Consider the following 15830-nt stretch of genomic DNA (forward strand, 5'->3'; position numbering starts at 1 on the left):
TGATGTTGGGTGAGAAACACAGGAAACTTATTTGCACCATGTCAGACCACTGGTTTAGCTAGTCTATGGTAAAGGCAAAAGGTAAAGGTAAAAGACCCCTGGACGGTTAGGTCCAGTCAAAAGTGACTATGGGGTGTGGTGCTCATTTCGCTTCAGGCAGAGGGAGCCGGTGTTTGTCCACAGACAGCTTTCCGGGTTATGTGGCCAGCATGACTAAACCGCTTGTGGTGCAATGGAACACCGTGACGGAAACCAGAGCGCACAGAAATGCCGTTTACCTTCCCGCCTCAGCAGTACCTAATTGTCTACTTGCAGTGGTATGCTTTCAAACTGCTGGGACAGAGCAACAGGAACTCACCACTGTTGAGCAGATTTGAACCGCCAACGTTCCGACCGGCAAGCCCAAGAGGATCAGTGGATTAGACCAGGTACACGTTTAATTCCATTCACATATTGTTATGTTGTGAGTGTGATTTCAGCTCTTCGTGAAGTCAGCTCAGAATAGTGATACTAGCAAGGAACTGCTAGGAGTCAAGTATAACAAGAACAGTCTTCTTTATTGCAGTAGGAATCTATCAGAGTGAGGATCCAAATTGTGCTAACAAGTTAACCAATAGCAACTGTCACCGCACCCATTTGAATCGCCCTGGAGCGGGAAAGGTAGTTACAGGACTAGCAGAGAAACTCATGTACACAAATTAAACCAATACATAACACATATAATGGTGAACCAACCTAATTCACACTTTCTGCAACAATTTGCAAAACAAAACACAGTGATCCCTCCAAATCTGCACTTCTCCAAATTATGCAAAGCACTTCTTCAGCCAAGCAATGTGTGTACCAAAATGCATTCATTTGTGGGAGTGAGAATTGTCCCTATTTTCATCTGAGGGTGTGCAGTTGAAAGGGGGGGGGGTAGCCTGTCTTGGATATAATGTATTGTTTGATTTAAAAAACCAACCAACCAACCACTGTGCATTTACCCAGAGGTAAGCCCAGCTAATTGCAACAAAATTTGTTTCCAGGTAGAAGTGCATAAGGTTAAAACCTGATTTGGGGCATGTATAGGAATAGGATACATGTCTCGCCTCTGTCTCAAAACAGAGATAATTACCTAAACTTTTTATTCTTGTGGTTCTGGGTGCAGCATATGTGTCAGCCCTTGAGCAATGTGCGTGCTCAGTTCTGTTGAAGTGAACAGAGTCAGTATGTGCTTTGGGCAGGCTTGGTGAGGGCAATTTATTAAGGTGTTCAATGCTCTACTCAGGTCACATTTTGGTGAGCTTCATTTTAAGGTGGGAGTGGGGCTATAGAGTGTATTGGAGTCTGGGTTTTTTAAAACTTTTTCCAGATAAAGTGGGGGGAGGGGGTCCACACCATCACCTCTAAAGGTGGGGGAGGGGCACCATTTTGGGGTTCACCTCAGGTGTCAAAATGCCTTGGGCCTGCCCTGGCTTTGAATATCAGTAGACTTTATGGTGTGTCTGTGCTCAAAACTGCTGCCCCAGGAGGTGTATCACTCAACCTGACATTTCAGTTTTATTGGTATGGCTCTCATACTGCTATTATAGCAGATTCAGTACTAAAAAATGAACTGTTGAGGCAGTTTCTTCTGAAAGCTGTGAAGAAATTAACAGAGCTGGGGGCATTCTGTCATAAAAAAGAAAGCAAATTGAAATGTAATTGAAAATACAGCTGCGTACATTAAAAAAGGTCATAGAATGGAAAGTTTTGCATTCATGATGAATTCTCTACCATAATTGATGAACAAAATGTCAAAAATAAATATGATGAAGGGGATTTAGAAAGGATTTAGAAACATGTTTGGATTCCTAAATCCAGCAAAACAGTTTGGTTTAATATAATCTCCTTAGATGTTGAAATATTTAATGTGGCTATGCCCACAAATGTGTTCTTCAGATCTGGCTTCTCACGTGAGCCATATCTGGCTTCTCACGTGAGCAAGAAATATTAGTTTCTTGCCCAGGGTCAGAATGATTTGGTGTTTTCATATCTGCATATCTTGGAAGGGAAGAAAACTCTCTTCTGGTGCTAATGATCAGTACCGCAAATATCAGACCATGACAGGTTCCCTGCAGTTGATAACAAAGTAGTATATCTTTCTTACCAAAGATGAGACCCTATTGGGGGGTGGGTGGGGTAGATGCCAAGATGGGGCCTCACTCCCCAAAGCCACATCACCCCACAGAGAATGGTTGCTGAAGAACTCTCATAAGTTCAGGCAATGAAGTTCAAGCACAGCCTGTTCCTCTAACCAAAATGTGCTTCCATAGACTCTTTGTGTTCCCTAGCTGCTCTTTCTAGACTCTTTTTCTTACTCCTGTAGGAGAAGCACCCAGCTGGCCCTGAATGCACTAACACTGTATCTTATATCAATATTGCCCTCCATTTCCACCTTAAGAAAAAGTTGCAATTCAAAGAATCATAGAGTTGTAGTAGAGTTGGAAGATACCCCTGAGGGTCATCTAGTCCAACCCTCTGCTATGTAGGAATCCCAACTAAAGCATCAATGACAGTTGGCCATCCAACCTCTGCTTAGAAACATCCAAGGAAGGAGGGTCCACAACCTTCCGATGAAGTCTGTTCCGGTGTCAAACAGCTCTTGCTGTCGGAAAGTTCTCCCTGATATTTAGTCAGAATCTCTTTTCTTCTAACTTGAATCCATTGGTTCGGGTCCTACCCACTGGAGCAGGAGAAAACAAGCTAGCTCCATCTTTATTGTGACAGTCTTTCAGATATTTGAAGGTGGCTTTCATATCTCCTTTCAGACTCCTCTTTTCCAGGCCAAAAATACCCAATTCCCTCAACTATTCCTCGTAAGGCTTGGATTCCAAACCCTTGAGCTTCTTGCTTGCCCTCCTCTGCACACATTCCAGCTTGCCAACACCCTTCTTTAATTGGGGTTCCCAGAGTTGGGCACAGTATTCCAGGTGTGGTCTGACCAATGCAGAGTAGAGAGGTATACCTTGATTGGGACACTATATTTCAATTGATGCAGCCTACAATAGAGTTGGCTTTTTTTTTTACCGCTGCATCACATTGTTGACTCATGTTAAGCTTGTCATCTACTAAGATCCCAAGATCCTTTTCACAGTTACTACTGGCAAGCCAGGTTTTCCCTATCTTATATTTGTGCAGCTGGTTTTTCCTACCTAAGTGCAGAACCTGACATTTGTCCCTATTGAAATTCATTGTGTTGATTTGGGCCCAGTTCTTCCATCTAAGGTCATCTTGAACCCCAGTTTGGTGTCATCTGCAGATCTGAGGAGCATCCCCTCTTGCTTCATCCAAGTTGTTTATAAACACAATGAACATCAACGGGCCCAGGACAGAACTCTGTGGCACTCTACTTGTCACTTTTGTTCTAAAATGATGAGGAACCGTTAGTGAGCAGTATCGGGGTTGGTCAGTCAACCAGCTACAAATCTACCCAGCCCACATTTTACCAGCTTCTTTGCAAGACTATCATGGGCAACTTAGTCTAAAGCCAAAATCAAGATACACTACATCTACAGCATCCCCTGATCCACCAAGCTTGTAACTGAATCAGGAAAAGGAAATGAGATTCATCTGGCATATCTTACTTTTGAGAAACCCATGGTGAGCCTTAGTAATCACAACATCCTCTTCTTATTCACTTGCATATGAATTGCAGAGCATGTGAGATTTATAAAGCCTCTACCAATCTGTCCCTTTCATAAACTAAGGAGTGGTTTGAAAATACATGTACAGACATGATAAGGCTGGGGAAATGCTCAGTCCTCACTAATTTCCCAATTTCTCATCACACAAATGAGTAACTTCTGTGAGTCCCATTTCAATGAACTAATCTGATAAGCTGCAAATATTGCACTGATGTAACACAACAGCAGGCAGCCCTTGTTTTACAGCTTGCATCAGTGTTAAACACGTGGGCTAGCATCACTGAATGGAAAGAGAATGCTTGCCCCTGGTGCAGCCTAGCCATTCTTTACAAGGGGTGGGTCCTTCGTGCTCATTGGAATGATGCAATTTTCATAGGATTGTCATGACAGAGCCATCCTTGCCAAGGACAGTGACAGTGGAAGAGGCGGGAGATTTTCCATTGCAAAAGAAAAATGAACAACTGTCAGAGGAACAAAATCTGTGACTCAGAATTGCCCAATAAGGAGAACGGATGCCAACCTGCAAGGGCACTTTTCCCTTTCGCCGTGGGTGTGAGTAGAAAAAACGCTTGAAATCTCCCTGAAGCAAACATCAAATACTAAGGTCATTTCTATTGACAAGTCCTTTCACATTCTGAAGTGGTAAGACCAAAGTTGTTGTATAAGTAGGCACTTGCAACATGATGAGTCTTGAAACACTGTGGAGGAGCCTGTTTGTAAAACTGAAAATTATGGCATGAATATCTTTTAGCATGATCAAAGCGTGTCCCCAACCAAATCCTTTTTTTCTTTCTGCTCAGAACCTGCTCCGGCAGCAGATTTTGTAGATGGTTCTAGCTCATCTTCCTTCCTTCCTTCTGTTTTGCTTACGTGACATAGGAGGCACACTTTCAGGAAAGTGCTAACAGCTAAGTGAAAGGAAATGCCACAGAATAAGGGCAGGAGGAGGCAGCAGTAGAAAGGAAGGCTGTAAAACAAACTGGAGTGTCATTAGGTAGGATCGGGCTGTAATTCCTTTGAACTTACTTCTGAGTAAACCTGCATGGGGTTGGACTGCAAATCCATTTTAACTGAATAGGATTTGTTTCTAGGTTAGCATTCATAGGAGCAGGATGTAAGCCCCATTGAACTCTATAGTGGGGCTTTTAAAAGCAGCAAGATTGGTTTGACAGAAGTGGATTGGAATCAATGGATCTACATCCTCAAATGGATAAAGTAGATGGATATGCTAGGGAGTAACATTCAGTATTTCTTTTTCTTTTTCTTTTTCTTTCTACTCCAGTCTCCTTTGCTGTCCCCAGAGCTTCTTTCCAAAATAACAACATGCAACTACACACAGGTCCCGCTATCCGCCCACTCCTTATTCACAAATTCACTTATTTGAACACAAGGAATTAAGATAAGATAAGATTTTCTTGTCATTGTGCAATTACAATAAAATTGGATGCTATCCCATAAAACACAAAAACAAGAAACAAAACAAAAAACACATATTCAGCCACACTGAACACCAAACACAGAGCTGCTCTACCTCGTCCCTATAGGCGGATTCATCCCCTCCTGAGATGAGCCCCACCACTGTAGTGTCGTCAGCAAACTTGATGATTTTGTTGCTTGAATAGATGGCTGTGCAGTCATATGTGTAGAGGGTGTAGAGCAGGGGGCTCAATTATGCTCAAAGCAGGAGAGATCGGGCAGATCAGTTTGTGCTTTGTCTCTCTTTTGCTGGTTGGCTGCAACCATTTTAGGAAGAAATAATGGCAGAAGGGGGGAAAGAGTTCATGGATTAGAAATGCCCCATAGGAAATAGTGGAAACCATTAAGCTTGTGAATGTGAATGCTTGCCTAATGAACAACATCCTGGGAATGCATTGTGTTCAGTAAGCAGGACCTGCATGCCTACATTTTTCTTCCCCCTCAAGTGTCTCATCAGGCATACCGTTTCAATAAAAACCCCAAAAGCATACACATCCCTTATGTCCAGCCTAAACAAATACAGAGTCGATGAAGTTGCATTTGCTCTGATTGATCGCTTGGAACCACCCCAACATCCTTCCCCCCAGGATAAAAGCCTATAGTGGTGATGGGAAAGAAATATGACCAAGATATCAATTAAACTGGTGATTGTTCAATGACCTAGTCAGGTTGTAGGGCAGCATTTTCTGGTTTACCTCAGGCAGCAAAATATATAAAATCACATCTCTGTTTGCACAATGATGGGGAGCAAGTTCTCTGCCCTTTAAAAATGTTATAGCCAATTTTGTTAATAGAGTTGTGATGTTAATGTTCATAGGGATGGTGGTAAAGAGTGAATATTCCCCACCTCCTGCCTGGTCAATGTAGTTAAAATTGAATAGCATTCTCTGGATCTTAAAAACTATATATCCATCCTCCCTGCCCTGCCCCCAACAAACCGCTCCATTGGAGTCCTCGTCACAGAGAGAGACACATAAACTAATCTGCTGTTGTCTGATACCTGTAATCCTTTTTTCCCTAGGGGAAGAAAAGTTTATCATTCATTCACAATTCTATTGCTAGATCCCCTTCCCCATCTCCCCCATCAGTGTAACCCTTAGGTGGGTACCAGTATTAAGATGGGTGCCTTCACTGTTGCCAAGTTTGAATTGAGCATTCATTTCAGCTGGCTAACAGCTTCATCGCTAATATTGTGGAATTAGCACTGTACAGTAGTTTAAAATTAGTCTCTCCTCCCAGTTTGGATATTGGATCTGCACAATATTACTGAGTGCTATGTTTTTTGTTTTTTAAAATTACTTTAATAAACAAACCAAGCACAGTGCTAATTTAAAAAACTTTCAGATTTGTTTATTCATTTGTTGTGGTAAGGGTGTGGCGCTTTCCTGTAACGAAACTGAGATAAATCTTTTGATGTTCTTGTTATTGGCATCAGTCTGTCTCAAGAGACAATGGAGTGCACCTCCAGGAATGAAGTCAACTCTCCCTGGAAGCAAGCCTGGGCAGCGTGTATGGAGGTCCTGGGCTGCCCAATGACAAGACTCCCTCTCGGCCTTACTGATGTGGTCCAAAAGAAATCAGATCAATATGCTTGGCACCGGCTGGAAGGAGATGGACAAGGTGCCATCCAAGCGTCTTAGGGATTCCACTCTGGATTTGTGTTGGGTTTACTCCTTAGCTTTTTATTGTCCCAAATATGTGCCATAATGCAGCAGAGGTTTAGGATCAGAGTTTTCTTTCTCCTAGATGGGCTACCTTCCCAGGTTGACGAGCCCCATCTGCCTCTCACATCCCTCTACAATACTTGCAAAAACTGCCTGCTTAGCCATTGGTCCCACTATTGGTCTCATCCGCTCAATCTGCCTGCAGCCTGTCTTCACATGAAGGGGAAGTTCCTAACTCATTGAGAGCTTGAGATCCATTGGCTACTCTCACCTAGTTTAGCCAGCCCAGGGTGTAGCCATTGTTACATGCTGACAGCTTCTAGGAACCACAGGTGATTGCTGAGGGCAGGGTGGAGACCAAAGGTGGAAAAACTACCCTAGAGGGAGCACAATGTGCCCCCTCCTGGGGGTATTACCCCTCCCCTAACACTCCATACATCACTTTGGTGTATCGGCTTGTGATTGCTAGGAGATAATGGTATAATAACCTGCAGTCTGCTTTGCATGTGGTAGTTAAGATGCCCACTGTAGAGTGTGTCAATATTTTCTGTGGGAAGAAAGTATTTAGTTAGGTAAAACACTTTTTTGCATATGTTATAATGTTGTTTGGGACTCTTCATCTCCTAATTTAGAATAACACATGGTTTATTTCTCCTGCTTTCTTTCCTTATTGTTTTTGCCATATTTTTATTACTCCACAATGCCTTGTACCAGTAGTACTTCAGGCAGATGTATGTTGCTCAAAAATGGAAGGGATAAATATTATTATTATTCTTTTTTACCACTTAACACATTTAATTTCTGTGGATTGTCAAGAGCTGGCCCAGTGGCTCATAGAGTATTATGATAGGATAACCCTTTTAAGGTTGTGTTCAGCTGAACAGATCCTGTCTACTTTGAAATAGTGACTGTATGCCAATTTTTAGAAGATAATTAGGAATGGGGAAGCATTGGCAGCGCATCTTGCCACAGGTGCCAAAACGTCTCAGGCAAACCCTGGCCCTGGTGCTGCACTGAGTACTCAGGTGGGCACAACCAATTCTGCCCTGCTCACCCACTCAGGTCTCAGTGATGCAGATCAGATTGGCCTCCTCATCCACAATCTGATCACGGATGAGGGAGATCCAGTTGCCAGAGCTGAGCTGACATTGAAAAGCAGCCACTGCAGGTCTGAGGACTGGCTGATAGGACAACCACAATTCCCCAGGCTGGAGGAGGGACTGGCATATAGCACAGTCACTAACTGGCCTGCCCCACCTCCCACACCATACCTCCCCTTACCCAGAACCACCTCAGTTTGGGCCTTCCCCATCTCTCTTCAACAAAGGATTGTAGTTTCTCCCATATTAGGCAATCACTCATAGCCGAGTAAGATTGTCTTCCATAAGCATGGTTTTAACAGTAGGTTAATAAGTGACTGTGGAGGCCAATTCTGGATCCACACTGTTATGTATTCAGTGGTCTGTGTTTGCCTGAGCTTGAGTCTGGACTAAGGATACTGAGCTCCTGTGTTCTGATTCGATACATGATATCCAATCACAGAACATTACAGGATTTGGGCCTCTGCCATTGTCCCTTAAACTCTGAGTCATGATTCGCAGCTTGGAAGTTTAGATAGCCAATCACGTTGGGAGTGGGAGTGGCCCAGGCCTTCAGAAATGTATATACTGTAAGCAGTTGCTTTGCCCCTGTTGTCCAGTTCTGTTAGTTCAATAAATGTTCTACACTTCACACACATCCTTACAAGAAGCAGCATACAACTCAGGGCCTGAGTTGATCATGGTGAGGGTTTGCCAATCATGCCTTCCTCTTAGCACGTTTCTCCCTTTCATCCTGAGTTCAAGCATCTTCAAAGCCCATGACTAGACAGAAAGACAGATAGAATATATAATGGGCTAGATACCTGCTTTTATTATTACTGTATTATTATTAAAGTAATCTGAGGATAGCAGTTCATCTGGGGGAAAGGCAAATGTCCCCCACCTTCCCTTGATGGGAAGAAGGCTCTAGCTCTAGTGGTTCGCCACCTGTTCTGTGCATCTAGGTAAATTTCCTTGAGGGAAGTTCTTGTAACTGTTCTGCATGTTTCCTCTGGTTGGTGTTTGGTCAGGACAAACACTTAAGAGAGCACGTATTTCATGTGCAAAGCAGTCCAGATTCAGTCCCTGGCATTTGCACTTAGAGAAGCAGAAGGTGAAGAGAAAAACCTCTGCTGCTGCTCTCCATGTTGCCATGTTACCAAGGGGTAGTTCTTGCTTGGGTGAACAAAACAGCCTTTCCCAGGGTAAGAGAACTTTCTGTCCAGAGGTGTTATGTATTAGTGTATGTAGTTTTCCCTCAGGTCCTCAGGTCCTTGTCAGTTGTTTTAGGAGGGAACTTTAGGAGGGAACTTTGAATTATGTTTGATACATTGTTTGAGCCAGCCTCTATAAAAGCAGGCCGGCTCAGCAATGCAGTTCAGTTCTGTTCTGGCTTCCGAATAAAGAGCTGCTTCTTGAAGAACTGCTGTGTTGTCTACCCACTATTTAATAAGAGGGAAATAGAAGGACTGAAGCCAAGTGTGGACCCTCTTCTTTGATATACATGCTGTCCCTACAACCTAGTAACTTCCCCACATCCCTCGATGGCAGAGCATATGCTTCGCATGTCGTGCCTGTTTCTGTAGTAATGACGAGCTGCTCCAAAGGTCATCTGCCTGAGTTGATAGGGAGCTACCACCAGGCTAGATACACTGGGTGCAACCAGATGCAATCTAAGTTTCCCCGTGATTGCACCATGTACTTGGGAACCCCACCCTTGCCTGCTTGCCTCAGCAGTCGGAGATCCCACGACTCCTCCCATATCACTTTTCCGGGCACTACCCAGCCCTTCACAGCTAACAAAGATGGGCAGGAGCCTCCTTCAACACCACTGCCAAGGAACAACTTATTCTTTTATTCATCTACTTTAATTATTTACTTTTATGAAACTGCAAGTTATTACAATAATCCTGCCAATGTCCTTGTCTGTTTACAATTTATTTGTACATATTCAATAAACCATTTCCATTCTTTTATTTAAAAAATTGTTGTATTGATTTCTTATTTTTCTGGTAAATTTCACCATTTCTGCATAATCCATGAGTTTTTGTATCCAATCTTCTTTTGTTGGGACTTCTTCTTTCAATTTTTGGGCAAATAACATTCTTGCCACTGTAGTCACATCCATGAATAAATTTCTATACTCTTTAGGTAGTTCTACCCCTATAGTTCCTAAAAGGATAGCTTCTGTTTTTTGTGGGTTTTTTTTACAAATGTTATTTTAAACATCTTTTTCAATTCATTATATATCATTTCCCAGTAAGCTTTAACCTTACTGCAAGACCACCACATTACATTCCAACAGATCTCTCTCCATTTGTGATATTTGTTCCCCAAACCCTTGTTCTTATATTTCTTAAATACTTCACTCAAATGATGATATTGTATCCATGTTGTTAACTTTCCTGATAAATCATTAAATTCTTTAAATTTAAACTCTCCTCCCTCTTGTTTTAATCAATTTCTATAAGTTGCCCAACTTATCATATTCTTCTTCTTTACTGCTATGGCTTCCAAAGGTGAGAGCCAAAGTGGTGTTTTTGTCTCCAATAAGTTTTTATATTTATCCCATATTCTATACAATTTTTCCTGATTGTATGATTTGTAAATCCTTTGTGTACTTTCACCTTTTCATACCACAGATAGGCGTGCCAACCAAAAATAATAACTTGACCTTCTAAATCTAAGATATGTGAATTCTCCAATGTCATCAACCAACAAAGACAAGATGCTTCATAATATAATCTCATAGCAAGCAGGGAGAAACCTCCTCTCTCTTTTACATCTATTGAAACAATCTGTCTTGCCAATCACCGGAATTGATTGAAACAAATATAACATTCTTGGTAATACATTCTACCTAACACTCTACCTAACAGTGAAAGTTCCGTTCCGTTCCAAATTTGCAAAATTAATATCTTCCCAGTTTTTTAAAGATCTTTATACAGATTTATATTTTTTGCTGTTATCCATACACCTAGATACTTGACCTTCCTTTCAGTCTTTAGTCCTGACACATCTTGTAATTTATTTTTACTCTCATCATTCACATTTTTTACTAAGAGTTTGGTTTTGTCTTTATTAATCTTAAAACCTACTACATTTCCAATTTTTGAATCTCTTGTAATACTTTCTGGATTGACTCTATTGGTTCTTCTACACATATCACCACATCATCTGCAAATGCATTTAATTTATATTGTCTCTGTCCCACTCATACCTTTACTTTCTTGATTTTATCTTATTCTTTGTGCCAATATAGTGGTACCTCGGGTTACAGACGCTTCAGGTTACAGATGCTTCGGGTTACAGACTCCACTAACCCAGAAATAGTACCTCGGGTTAAGAACTTTGCTTCAGGATGAGAACAGAAATTGCGTGGCGGCAGCGAGAGGCCCCATTAGCTAAAGTGGTACCTCAGGTTAAGAACAGTTTCAGGTTAAGAACAGACCTCCAGAACGAATTAAGTTCTTAACCTGAGGTACCACTGTACTTCAAAAACTAATATAAATAACAAGGGTGACAAGGGGCAGCCTTGTCTCGTTTCTTTTGTTATTTTGCAATTCTCAGTCAGGGCATTATTTACTACCATTTTGGCTTACTATTCAGTATATATTGCCCTGACTCTTTTTATAAAAGTGTCTCCACAGCTCATATATTCTAAAACTTTAAACAGACATTGTCAAATGAGGGATTCTCATACATCTAAAAATTCCTTCATCAGCTAAAGTGATCAAAACAACATGCAACAGTTTTGCACCTTTGAACACCCATCCAATAGTAGTGGTTTGTTTACATAATTAGCTGCTGATCATCATAGTCTAATCCTGTGCTGTCAGAACCAATGTATTTTTTATTAATATTCATGAAGATTTAAAAACTCTAATGCGACAAAATTTATATCCGTTAACAACAACAACAAGGGTATCGTACCTAATCACATATTTTATTTGCTTAAATTTAAAACTCTGAGAGTGTGTGTTATGTTTTGGTTTGATGTGCATAAAAAAACCACAAATTGCCAAACTTAGCAAATGCCCCCCAAATCTACATTTGAGCCAATGTTTGGCCCTGTGGGTGCAGGTGCTGGGCTTCAAGCCAGGGTATTGCCCAAGAGACAGAGCATCTATCTCCTTTGCCTCTGAAAGTTAGATATGCCCACAGCAGGAGAGCTTCATGTTGGTTTATTTGCTGTAGTGCCTTAATTAAATATGCATCAAAGTTGTGGCCTTTCACCACAGTGCTATATGTCTAGTCATCATATTGGGGTGTGCAGGCAAATGTGATTCTACTGCACCTTTTTTTGGCACAGAAAATGGCGCATTCTTGGGACTCATACTGAAGCTGTATTAAAACTTCAGTGCATTTATATAAGTTCTGAGGGTTCCGTGGTTGTTTCCCCAAGTTGTGAAAATGTCGTTCTGAATTTCTGGAAAAGCCTGTATGTTTCAGACTGTGAAATCTGTTAATGTGATACCAGGACAATGTCACGTACCTTCCTACAGCTGGTGCTTTTGGCAGTGTTGGTGTCTGAATGTTGTCTTTGATCAAGCAATGTATGCTAAATCAAAATAGCCTAGAACACAGAGCAGTTTAAAAGTAGAATATTAAGGCTGCGAGAGTTTTGCACAACATGTCTTTTTTAAGAATTAGAGGCAAACGCTTTGTTTGAGAGACACCAGTGCATGCATTATCGGAAGACTAGCAATACAATTTCGGTATAGAGTAGGCTATTATGTCTGCACAAGTTTATGTTTGAAGCCTTTATGTGATTATAATGGAATAGATCTCTCAGCTGGGTTCAGGAAACACATAGGCAAAACATGGAAGCTGTTGAAGACTTTATAGCACTGATCAGAAAAGCAATGAAAAGCATTTTTTGGAAAACCAATACAAAAGTGTATTTTGCAATATTTTAAAGCATATGGACAGTTTGTCCGAACATATTATGCTAGAAAACAATGATAATTTGCAATACTGGAAAACCTGGAAACTGAAAATTATTTCTCCAGATCTCCCTGCATCATTTTCTTCTGTTGATTTCACTATATTTTATGATACTGATTTCTCCCATTTTCCTGTATGGAATGGGAAATACCTGTCATTTTAGCACTGGACATAAAGTGTGCTACATGCAAACTTGCATTGAATTGGGAATTCCCAGGTGTGTGCTGCTGTGCAATTCCTGGGTGAACACTTTTTTTAAAAAAAGGTGCATGCACTGCTCAGCAGATTTCTGCATCCATGCATCAGTTCTACAAAATAAGCACATTCAAACCAACAAATTAGAAGGCAGGGACACTATTCAATTATGAAACCTAAATAAGAGTACAGTATAAGGAAAAGAACAACAAAGTTCAACAGAAATACTAAATGCAAAAAAAGATCTCAATGCCTCCAAAACCTAGCTACTACCATCCTAATTGCACAAGGATAGCACCATGATCTCAGCTAACTATGAGTTGGCAGCATAGATGGTTGGTTTCCTGGAACTGTAGAAAATCCTACCTGGATCCCTGGTGGTAATAGCGAAACACAGCTGGAGAGCAGTTCAGCTTTTTTAAAACAAAAGGTTATCTCCCTTGTCTTTTGAGGGAATAACTTCTGACTTTTGCCGACCATTGGAGCACCAGAGTCAGCTGTGCAGGTCACTTCCACCTCTCAGGTAGGCATATTAAGTACCCTTTATGCATCTGAAAAAAATAAGAGAAAGATGTGTGATAGGGTGGCACCAGGAGACCAAGGTCCCGTAACCGGTTGAACCCTACAAATCTATTGCCATCCATCTAGCATGGAGGGGAATATTTCATGGAATCATAGAATTATCGAGCTGGAAGCGACCCCAAGGGTCATCTAGTCCAACCTCCTGCAATGCAAGAGTCACAGCTAAAGCATCCATGACAGATGGTAATCCAACCTCTACTTAAGAACCTCCAAAGAAGGAGAGCCCACAATCTCCTGAGGGAGACCATTCCACTGCCAAACAATGCATACTGTCAGGATGTTCTTTCTGGTGTTTAGCTGGATCTCATTTCTTGTAACTTGAAGCCATTGGTTTGAGTCCTACCCTCCAGAGCTGGAGAAAACAAGCTTCCTCCCTTTTCCATGTGACAGCCTTTGAGATATTTGAAGGTGGTTATCATTTATCCTCTCAGACTCCTCTTGTCCAGGCTAAACATATCCGACTCCCTCAACCATTCCACATAAGGCTTGGTTTCCAGACCATTGATTTTCTTGGTTGCCCTCCTCTGCACACATTCCAGTTTGTCAACGTCTTTCTTAAATTGTGGTTCCCAAAACTGCACAGGGTGCTCCAGGTTTGGTCTGACCAAGACAGAATATAGTGCTACTATTACTTCCCTTGATCTGGACACTATACTTCTATGGATGCAGCCTAACTTTCTCCCTGCTGCATTACATTGTTGGATCATGTTAAGCTTAAACTTAACATGGATCATGTTAAACTAAGACCCCTAAATCACTTTCACATATACTACTGGCAAGCCAGGTCTTTCCCATCTTATTTTTGTGCAGCTAGGTCTTCCTGCCTAGTGCAGAACCTGACATTTGTTCCTATTGAAATTCATTTTGTTAGTTTGGGCCCAGTTCTTCCATCTTAGGTCATCTTGAACCCCAGTTTGGTGTCATTTCCAAATTTGATGAGCATCCCCTCTTGCTTCATCCAAGTTGTTTATAAAGAAGTTGAAGAACAAAAGGCCTGGGCGAGAACACTTTATTCCAGGATGACAAGGAACCACTAATGAGCACTCTTGGGGTTTGATCCATCAACCAGCTACAAATTTAACAGTTACCTCATTCAACCCACATTTTGCCAGCTTACTCACAAGAATATCATGGGGGACTTTGTCAAAAGCCTTACTGAAATCAAGATACATGATCTCCACATTTGGGGCTCATTTGGCTGTAATTTCCAGTAGTGTGGTGGTGGAGTTTGAAAAGCTAAGCTGTCATCCTTCTCTGGCACCAGAGCATTAGGCAGAATCCTTACTTGACAGGGGGCTGCCCGCTCCTTCACTCAAAGGAAGGATCTTCTTGAGGGTCTACAGGTTTTTAGGTCAAGAGACAGTTCATCTGAGGGTCTGATGTCACTGACATGCCCCTGGGTTTTTGAGCAGTGAGAACAGCTCAGACTCTCAGCAGCTATTGATTTCCACCTTTCCACATGTGTAATCAGCATGTAGGCTGGGTCAAGCACTTCTGACAGCCCACAGGCTGTTAGAAACAAGTTCTTGACTTCTTTTGCCCAGCCTTGCAACTGTTAAGCAGTACCTTGCCTTTTCTGAAGTTCTGAATCCCCACTCAGTCCCATTCATTATTTTGTCTATTAGACCTAGAACTTCATCTCTCATCACCACTGTCTGCCTTAGGTCCTCAGACTTGACTCCTGCAACTATTAGTTCAGGCTATGGGATCTGCCGTTTATCTTCTGTGGTGAAGACACATGCGTAAAATTCATTCCACTTCTTCACAATCTTCTTATCCTCCTTTAGCACACCTTTGACTCCTCTGTCATTCAGGGGTCCAACCTGCTCCCTAGATTGTCTCCCGTTACTAATAAATTTAAAGAATATCTTGTAGTTTTTCTTAATGTTTTTAGCAACTTGCTTCCCTAACTCTTTTTTAGCATCCCTTACTGTCTGACATGGAATAACTGATTGGTTCCAAATTGGGAAAGGAGTACGACAAGGCTGTATATTATCTCCCTGCTTATATAACTTATATAAATAATGCGAAAGGCTGGGCTGGATGAATTCCAAGCTGGAATTAAGATTGCCAGAAGAAATAACAACCTCAGATATGCTGATGACACAACCTTGATGGCAGAAAGTGAGGAGGACTTAAAGAACCTTTTAATGAAGGTGAAAGAGGAGAGTACAAAATATGGTCTGAAGCTCAACATAAAAAAAAAACTAAGATCAGGC

This window comes from Zootoca vivipara, chromosome 1 (assembly GCF_963506605.1).
Source record: "Zootoca vivipara chromosome 1, rZooViv1.1, whole genome shotgun sequence".
Lineage (NCBI taxonomy): Eukaryota > Metazoa > Chordata > Lepidosauria > Squamata > Lacertidae > Zootoca > Zootoca vivipara.